Raw genomic sequence first — 7,747 nt, 5'->3', positions numbered from 1 at the left:
CAAGCCACTCTCATGCAATTTTTTACTGTATTTTCCTTTTTAGTTTTTTATTAAAACTTCTTTTATTTTTTATTTCTTCGTTGATTATTAGGTCAATAATTTTTATCTTTTCTCATTATATTTATATATTTATGATTTTTTAAAATTTTGTCTTGACTTATATAGAGTGATGGTTAAAGTTTTTGTTAGACACCCATATGATATGGCTTAAATCTTGCCACCCCATCCCTACCCCAATAAAGTATCAAAAAAATATTCAACTTTCTCCTAGAGAAATAATATTTTTTTAGAAAATACTACAAATTTTATTACACTCGTATACGTGAAAACCATGTATTTAGAATATAGGTATGCATTTAAAAATAACATAAAATAAATAAGTTCGAAGTTTGCCCTCTCTGGCACGTCTCTAGTCTGCCCTTTCTTGCACGTTTATTTTTCTTGGTCTTTGTTCTTATTGAAAGTGGAATGGTGGCGCAACCCTAAATTGCAGGATTTCTTAACTAGCATAGCATTAACGTGGTTTGGAATCTACGCCTGAAATTAATGGAAGATGAGTTAGCAAGGTTAACAATCAATGAAGAAGAAGATGCAATCCTACAAGTCCAATTAGATCCCAATACAGAAAGAGGAGAAGAGATCTTTAGGTTAGTAGGATGTTTTCTAACTACTAGTATTATTCATTTTCCTGCAATGAAAAATACCATAGCAACTCTTTGGATCCAGTTAAGGGAGTTCATATAAGGGATTTAGGAGAAAAAAGATTTTTGTTCCAATTCTACCATGTCATGGATTTGGATAAGGTGTTGAAGGGATCTCCATGGACATTCAATAACCATTTGCTAGTGTTACATAAGTTACAGTGGGGAGAATATCCTCTCAAAATCCCATTGTTCATGGTGCCTTTTTGGGTCCAGATGCATGACGTCTCCATTGGCCTTTTCTCAGAAAATTTGTCAGTTCAGTTGCGAAACTTTGTTGATGGATTGAATCTGGGGAAAGAAAATAGGAATTATATACAAGTAAGAGTTAAGATTGATGTGCGATGACTGTTAAAAAGAAGGAAACAAATTTTGTTTTGTGGGAATTGCACCTATGTAAAGTTCCAGTATGAACAGTTGTCCCTTTTTTATTTTTATTATGGTCGATTAGGACATAATGATTCCTTTTGTGAAGCAAAGATGGCACTAGGAGTGGAAGTAGCTGAAATGGGTTGGGATCTATCATTACGAGCCCAATCATAGAGAGCTGCAACAATGAATAGTGTGTGGTTAAGGGAGGAAGGTGAGGGGAAACTGAAAGAAGATGGTGAAGGTGTCTATATGAATGGGAACAATCTGTGGACTTGTGAAAATAAAATAGCAAGGTATGGAAAGGCTTTAGACCCAGTTTTGGGTTTCAGCTTGGAAGGCGAAAGAATTTCAAAAATCATAACGGGGAAAATTTAATGTCAGATCGAGCGTTAATTGATCTGGAGGATGATGTTCTAATTAGCGAAGAAGGGAAAAAAAGGAATAGAGGGGAGATGGAGGGAGTGATAGTTTTGGGAAATGAGAATTCTCTGGCAGGCAGGAATAAGAGAGTGCTGGAGGTTAATAACTTCATATCGGCAGCTGCCAAGAGTCAAGCCAATCGGACACAATAAAATTGCTAAGCTGGAATGTTTGTGGATTGGGGAGTCCACGGATAGTTCAGAGACTTCAGTATATGCTGAAGTTACAGAATCCCCAAATGGTCTTCTTCATGGAGACAAAGATATGTAAAAATCAAATGGAATAGAAGTTGATCCAGAAGGTATTAGAGGAAGATTATGTTTGGCGTGGAAATCTGAGGTGTGTGTTACGTTACGGCAATACTCAAAAAGACATTGATGTGGTGATAGATGACAATGATATTAGAGGAAAATAGAGGTTTACTGGTTCTATGGATCCCCATATGTACATGATAGAAATAATTCTTGAGCTGCGCTGAGAAATTTATATTCTGGAGAAAGATTCCCATGGTTTGTTTGTGGTAATTTCAATGAAATATTGTATGGGTATGAAAAGAAAGGTGAGTACCTAGAGATGAAAGAAGAATGGAGTTATTTCGCAATGTTCTAACAGATTGTAGCCTAGTGGATGTGGGGTTCTCTAAGAGATGGTTTACATGGGAGAGGGGAAATTTACCCAAGACAAATATACACAAGAGGCTTGATAAAGGTGTTGCAAATGAAAAATGGATGACCATATTTCCTGAGGTAACTATCCAACATCTTACTCTGATGTGACCACACCCCAAGGCCCTCCAAGTCCTAGCTTTGATCCCATCAAGCTACCAAAAGGACCAATGACCCGAGCTCGGTCTAAGTGCCGTCAAGAAGCTGTTTTAGCTTTATTCATTCAACTTTGGAATGAAAACAACTCAATGTTGATGGAAAAGCTTGACCAGCAATTGAAAGATCCCTTGGACCTTAGTGCAAGTTGATTCCAACTCATCTTTAGCTCCTCGAGCTCCATTTAGCTCGAATCAGCTCACTTGAACTCATTTAAGCTCGTTTAAGCTCAATTTAGCTTCTTATCAGCTCGTTAACTTTATCATTTAAATAAATTGAGCATTAGTTTTATTTTAATTATTTTCCTACAGCTCATGACCGAATTCTCTAGCTCAATTCAGCTCATTAAAAATTTCATCTATGATTGAGCTAGCCGAATTTATTATTAGTTATGTTTTATTTGTGTTTTTAATTTGTCAATTTAATATGTCTTGTTATTATTTAGTCTAAGATCAGCCGAATATACCTTGAATCTAATTTTCTTATGGCTTTTGTAGGTACAGCCGAATGTGGGAACACAATTAATCCTGATTCATGAACATGTTGGTTCTATGTATGTGCAGGTGCATGAATGACTACTTTCAATGAATGAATGCTTTAAGAATGGTGCATGAATGATTCATTACAATGAATGGAAGAGTGCATGAATGTTCACATAAATGCATCGGTTGCTGTCCAATTATCTCCTATGTACTTATTCGGCCAAGAAGCATCTTTTGAAGTGACCATTCGAACTTTGGCCGAACCTAGACATGCCCGTTGGTCTCCCATACATTCACAAGATACCAAATTCATTTCTTTGGCTTTGAAACTGATCCTTGAATTCCCCATCAGCCAAATTTAGACTTAGCTAATAGGAAATACATTTCTAGATTAATTCACATCATTAAAGCCGAATTGCTTAGTCCTTAAGTCTGTCTATTCGGCTCTCATATGTAATCTATAAATATTTTATTTCTCTTTGTAAAAAGGCTAGACATTTTTTAATTATTAAAACTTGATTGTGAGATTGCCTCCTCTTTTTTCGTTCGAGTCTCGAAGCGACTTATCTAGCTAGCTAGTGGCGTCAATCCGAACTCAATTGAACTTATCACCAAACTGGTGTGGCATTCAACCATCGTTTTATACCTTTGGTTCTTACCTCATTATAGGTAACAGGTCAAGGTCCGCCTTCTACTTTTCATCTAATTCACCTTAAGCAATATAAGACTCGAGGCAATACTATAATAGTATTGAATCATTCTTGAAGCTTGAGTTTGCTTCTCCATTCCCTTAATCTATCAACTTACAATTCTATTTTCTTTGTTAAGTCGAACCTATCCATCATCAATCCAAACCATCTTTTGAACCTATTTTGACTACTTCTGCTTATAAACCAACCTAACTCCATCTATCTACAAATTTGAACGAACTTCTCGTCGAGATCGGCATCTTAAGTGAACTCAACTCAATCAATCGAGCCGGATCACGTCATACTCATTCTTTCTCTGATCACTGCCCCCTTTTAGTTAATACAAAGAAGGAAACACAATGGGTGACGGAGAAAGCTTTTAAATTTGAAGCCTGGTGGACAATGCAAGATTCATTCGAAAAGGTTAAAAACATCTGGGGGACATCATCAGGTAATTTGATGCAGAAATTAAATAAGCTTAAACATGGTTTGAGGAGTTGGGCTATTCGGACCCAAGTTGATCGGAAGAAATAAAAGACATTTCTCACAGATAGGGTATCAAAACTCTTAGCAGTTGAAAGAGACAATCCTAATTTGGTTGAGTTAATTGACACAAAGATTCAACTGAATCTTGAAATTGACAAGGATGAATGCTACTGGGAACAGAGAGCGCGTATAAACTGGCTAAAATATGGAACAGGAATATTGCTTTCTTTCATGGTCAAGCCACACAACGGAGGAGGAAGCTGATACACAAATTACAGGTTGAGGAAGGAAGAGAAGCGAAGATCATCCAAATTATTGAAGGCATTGCACGATCCTATTTCCAGAACTTATTTATGACAAAAAGAAGAGGAAGTTGTGATCATTTGCTATCGGGAATTCATAGACGTATTTCTGAGGAGGATAATCAATTTCTTATAGCTTTCTATACAAAGGAAGAGATTAAAGCAGCAGTATTTGAGATGGGACCTTTAAAAGGCTCAAGGGAAGATGGATTACCAGCTTTATTTTATCAAAAATGTTGGCACATTGTTGGAGATGATGTTATCAAATTTTGCTTACAAGTACTGAATGAGGATAAGGGTCTGAAACAGGTAAACTTTACACACATTGTACTCATCCCAAAAGTTGCTAATCCTGTTAATATGAAACAATTTAGGCCAATCAGCCTATGTAATGTGATTTATAAAGTTATGGAAAAAGCTATTGCCAACAGGCTCAGAAGAGTTATTGAGAAATGTATTGATGTGGCTCAAAGCGCTTTTGTACCAGAGAGACTGATTTCGGATAATGTTTTTCTTGCTTATGAAATTCTACACACATTGAAACACAAGAGAGTGAGGTAAAAAGGCTTTATGGCAGTGAAGCTTGACATGAGTAAAGCATACGGTAGAGTTGAGTGAGAATTTTTAAAAGAAATAGTGACTCGAATAGGCTTTGCTTGCAATTGGATCGAAACTATTATGGAATGTATAACTTCTGTCCTATTCGGTTATGGTAAATGGATTCAAAGGGGAGAATTTTCAACCGATAAGGGGGCTACGTCAAAGGGATCTGCTTAGCCCTTTTATGTTTCTTTTATGTGGGGAAGGCTTATCTAGTCTTATGCGTCTTGCAATGAGCACAAGAATGTTGAGAGGAGCAAAAGCTAGTAGGAGTGGTCCACAGGTATCGCACTTAATATTTGCAGATTGCATTTTATTTGTTCAGGGCAGAGTGTTAATTTTGACAAATCAACGGTCTTTTTTAGCACAAATACATCTAAAGTTGAAAGAAAAAGAGTGGTGAATATATTGAGTTAAAAGTTCAAATGACCCGGAACATTACCTAGGGTTGCCTAATATGATAGGAAGGAAGAAAAAGGAGGCGTTCCAGAATTTAAAAGATCGAATTAAGAAGTGAATTGATCACTAGAGTACAAGACTTCTATCGCAAGGAGGGAAAGAAGTATTTATTAAGTCTATTTTACAAGCCATCCCAACTTACACTATAGCCTGCTTCCTTTTACCTAAAAGGTTATGTGTCGAGATGGAGAATATTATTGCTAAGTTTGGGTGGCAAAAGGGACACGGGAAAAGGGGTATACATTAGTGTGTATGGAGGAACCTTTTTAGTTTGAAGGAAAATAGAGGTCTCGAATTTTGAAACTTTAGCCAATTTAATATAGCGTTATTAGCTAAGCAAGGTTGGCGCCTTATTACTTATCCAAATTCCTTATTGAAAAGAGTTCTTAAAGCCAAGTATTATTCACATTCAAATTTTCTTAATGCACAATTAGGTAACTTACCTTCACTTACCTGGAAGAGTGTCTGGGCTGCAAAAGATTTGCTACAAAAAGGGTTGGGTTGGAGAGTAGGAAGGGGAATTGGAATCTCAGTTTGGGACAATCATTGAATACCAGGAAAAGATACAGATGGCTGGAATCACAGAAACGATAGTGAAGTTAAGTTAGTCTCTGATTTAATCGATGCTACGAATAATTTGTGGAAGACAGATCTAGTGAAAAGTACCTTTTCAGCAGATATTGCTCAAAAGATTTTGCAAGTCCCTCTGGCGAAAAGCCCAGGTGTCGACTTTCAGGTGTGGAAGGGAGAGCTGTTTGTTGAGTTTTCGGTCAGGAGCGCCTACAAACTAGTACAAAATGCTAGCTTGAATCCTAATAATTTATTAATACAGGCCGATGTGAAAAATTTCTACAAATAGCTATGGAATCTACAGCTACCCTCTAAGATTATAGTTACAATCTGGAGAGTTTCCTGGAACTATTTGCCTACTTTAGTCAATCTGAGATCTAAACAAGCTGCTGATGATACTGTATGCCCTCGTTGCAGATCTGGGGAAGAGGATGTACCCCACGTCTTTTAGTTTTGTCCTGCAGTAGTAGATTTATGGAAAATGTTAGATCTTTTGTTGGGTTAACAACTCTATGATCCAAAGTTTTTGGGATTGGCTAACCTAGATTTTCAAGAGGAGCACTCACAAACAATGCCGAGTGTTCTGTTATGGAATGTGGTTCTTGTAGGGGTCGAGAAACAAACTCATACATGAAAGGAAAATGGTGTCAGGAAGAGAGTTATCAATGAAAGTTTTAAGATATTTGGCCGAAATAGATGGACTAACAGAGAGGAGAAATACCTTGAACAAAGTCAAAAGCCCCAATCAAAGAGTTACAAATCCCAGGATGACGATTCATTTTGACGCAGCATTCAACAGTAGAGATTTCAAATCAATGGCGGGTATGGTGGCTTGGGATCAGAAGGGAGTACTCCTAACTACAAAGACTGTTTTAAACTCAAATGTCTCATCTTCTTTTGTAGCAGAAGCTTATGTCAAACTTCATGTAGTTAAGCTAGGTATCTCCATGGGATTACACTCAGTTACAATAAAGGGGGATTCACGCACAATCATAAAGAAATGTCAAACAAAGGCGCAAGATAAGTCAGTTATAGGAGCAATCATAGTGATATTTAAAGACAGACGGAGTATTTTTCAAGAAATTGGTTTTTAATTCATTAACATAACAGAGAATAGCTTGACTCATAGAATTGCAAAAGAAGCTCTTAGAAGGGAAGAGGAAACGCACCTGGAAGGAGAGGCACTGAACTACCCGCAGATGAGCCCGGAGGGTAGATGGAGAAGATTTCCAGACTGAAAATAGCCATGTGAAGGAAGAAGGGGATCGGATAGTACTTAATTGAATAAATGAAACGGCTACCAAAATGAAGCAAATGGGACATTTGGATATGAAAAGACGATGGAAATGGAGTCAGCTGCTGTTCCAGAATCGACTAGGAATTATTACCCTAGGTTTCCTATTTTCATAGCTTTTATTGTTGTGTCTTTCCCTAGGTTTATTGTTTTATTTTTCTAATGGCTCGGCCGAAAACATATTCAGCAAGCCCATTTTCAGACGTAGCCCAATTTTATTTTAATAATAAATTACTAGTCGATTTCCTTCCAAAAAAAACATACAATAAATAATTTAATAGGTAAATACATTATACTAAAAATAATAAATGCACCCCAATTGTTTATCATCGTATTGCCATTTTTTTAACACATTAAAAAGTTATCATGTTAGTGAAAGAAAAATTTAATGTTAAAAATTTAATTATAAAAAATTAAATATCAGTTTGACTTGTGACACTCAATCAATGACATTATATATATAAATATAAGATGTGAGTGAAAGAAAACATTTTATGTAAAATGTTTTCTATATTTACTCAATAATTAGTATTTGTTCAATTGTAAAAAAA

General features: G+C 36.3%; 1 long non-coding RNA gene across 10 annotated transcripts; it reads right to left on the bottom strand.

Moving 5' to 3' along the window:
* Positions 1 to 242: 242 nt before the first annotated feature.
* On the bottom strand, positions 243 to 7,328 carry LOC107945383 (uncharacterized). 10 transcript variants are annotated; one of them, XR_005922042.1, is made up of 6 exons: positions 7,072 to 7,328; positions 6,624 to 6,769; positions 6,444 to 6,525; positions 5,999 to 6,360; positions 5,786 to 5,905; positions 243 to 992 (listed from the first exon to the last, which is right to left on the bottom strand). It is a non-coding gene; the product is annotated as an uncharacterized lncRNA (long non-coding RNA). The 10 variants fall into 10 exon arrangements; XR_005922041.1 differs by having other exon boundaries at positions 243 to 537; positions 783 to 992; positions 5,776 to 5,905; positions 6,624 to 7,315; XR_005922038.1 differs by having other exon boundaries at positions 243 to 537; positions 783 to 992; positions 6,624 to 7,315.
* Between the last annotated feature and the right edge of the window lie 419 nt (positions 7,329 to 7,747).

Source organism: Gossypium hirsutum, chromosome D12, assembly GCF_007990345.1.
Source record: "Gossypium hirsutum isolate 1008001.06 chromosome D12, Gossypium_hirsutum_v2.1, whole genome shotgun sequence".
Classification (NCBI taxonomy): Eukaryota; Viridiplantae; Streptophyta; class Magnoliopsida; order Malvales; family Malvaceae; genus Gossypium; species Gossypium hirsutum.
Note: the sequence above shows the minus strand (reverse complement) of the source record. Positions and strands in the feature narration are given on the sequence as shown.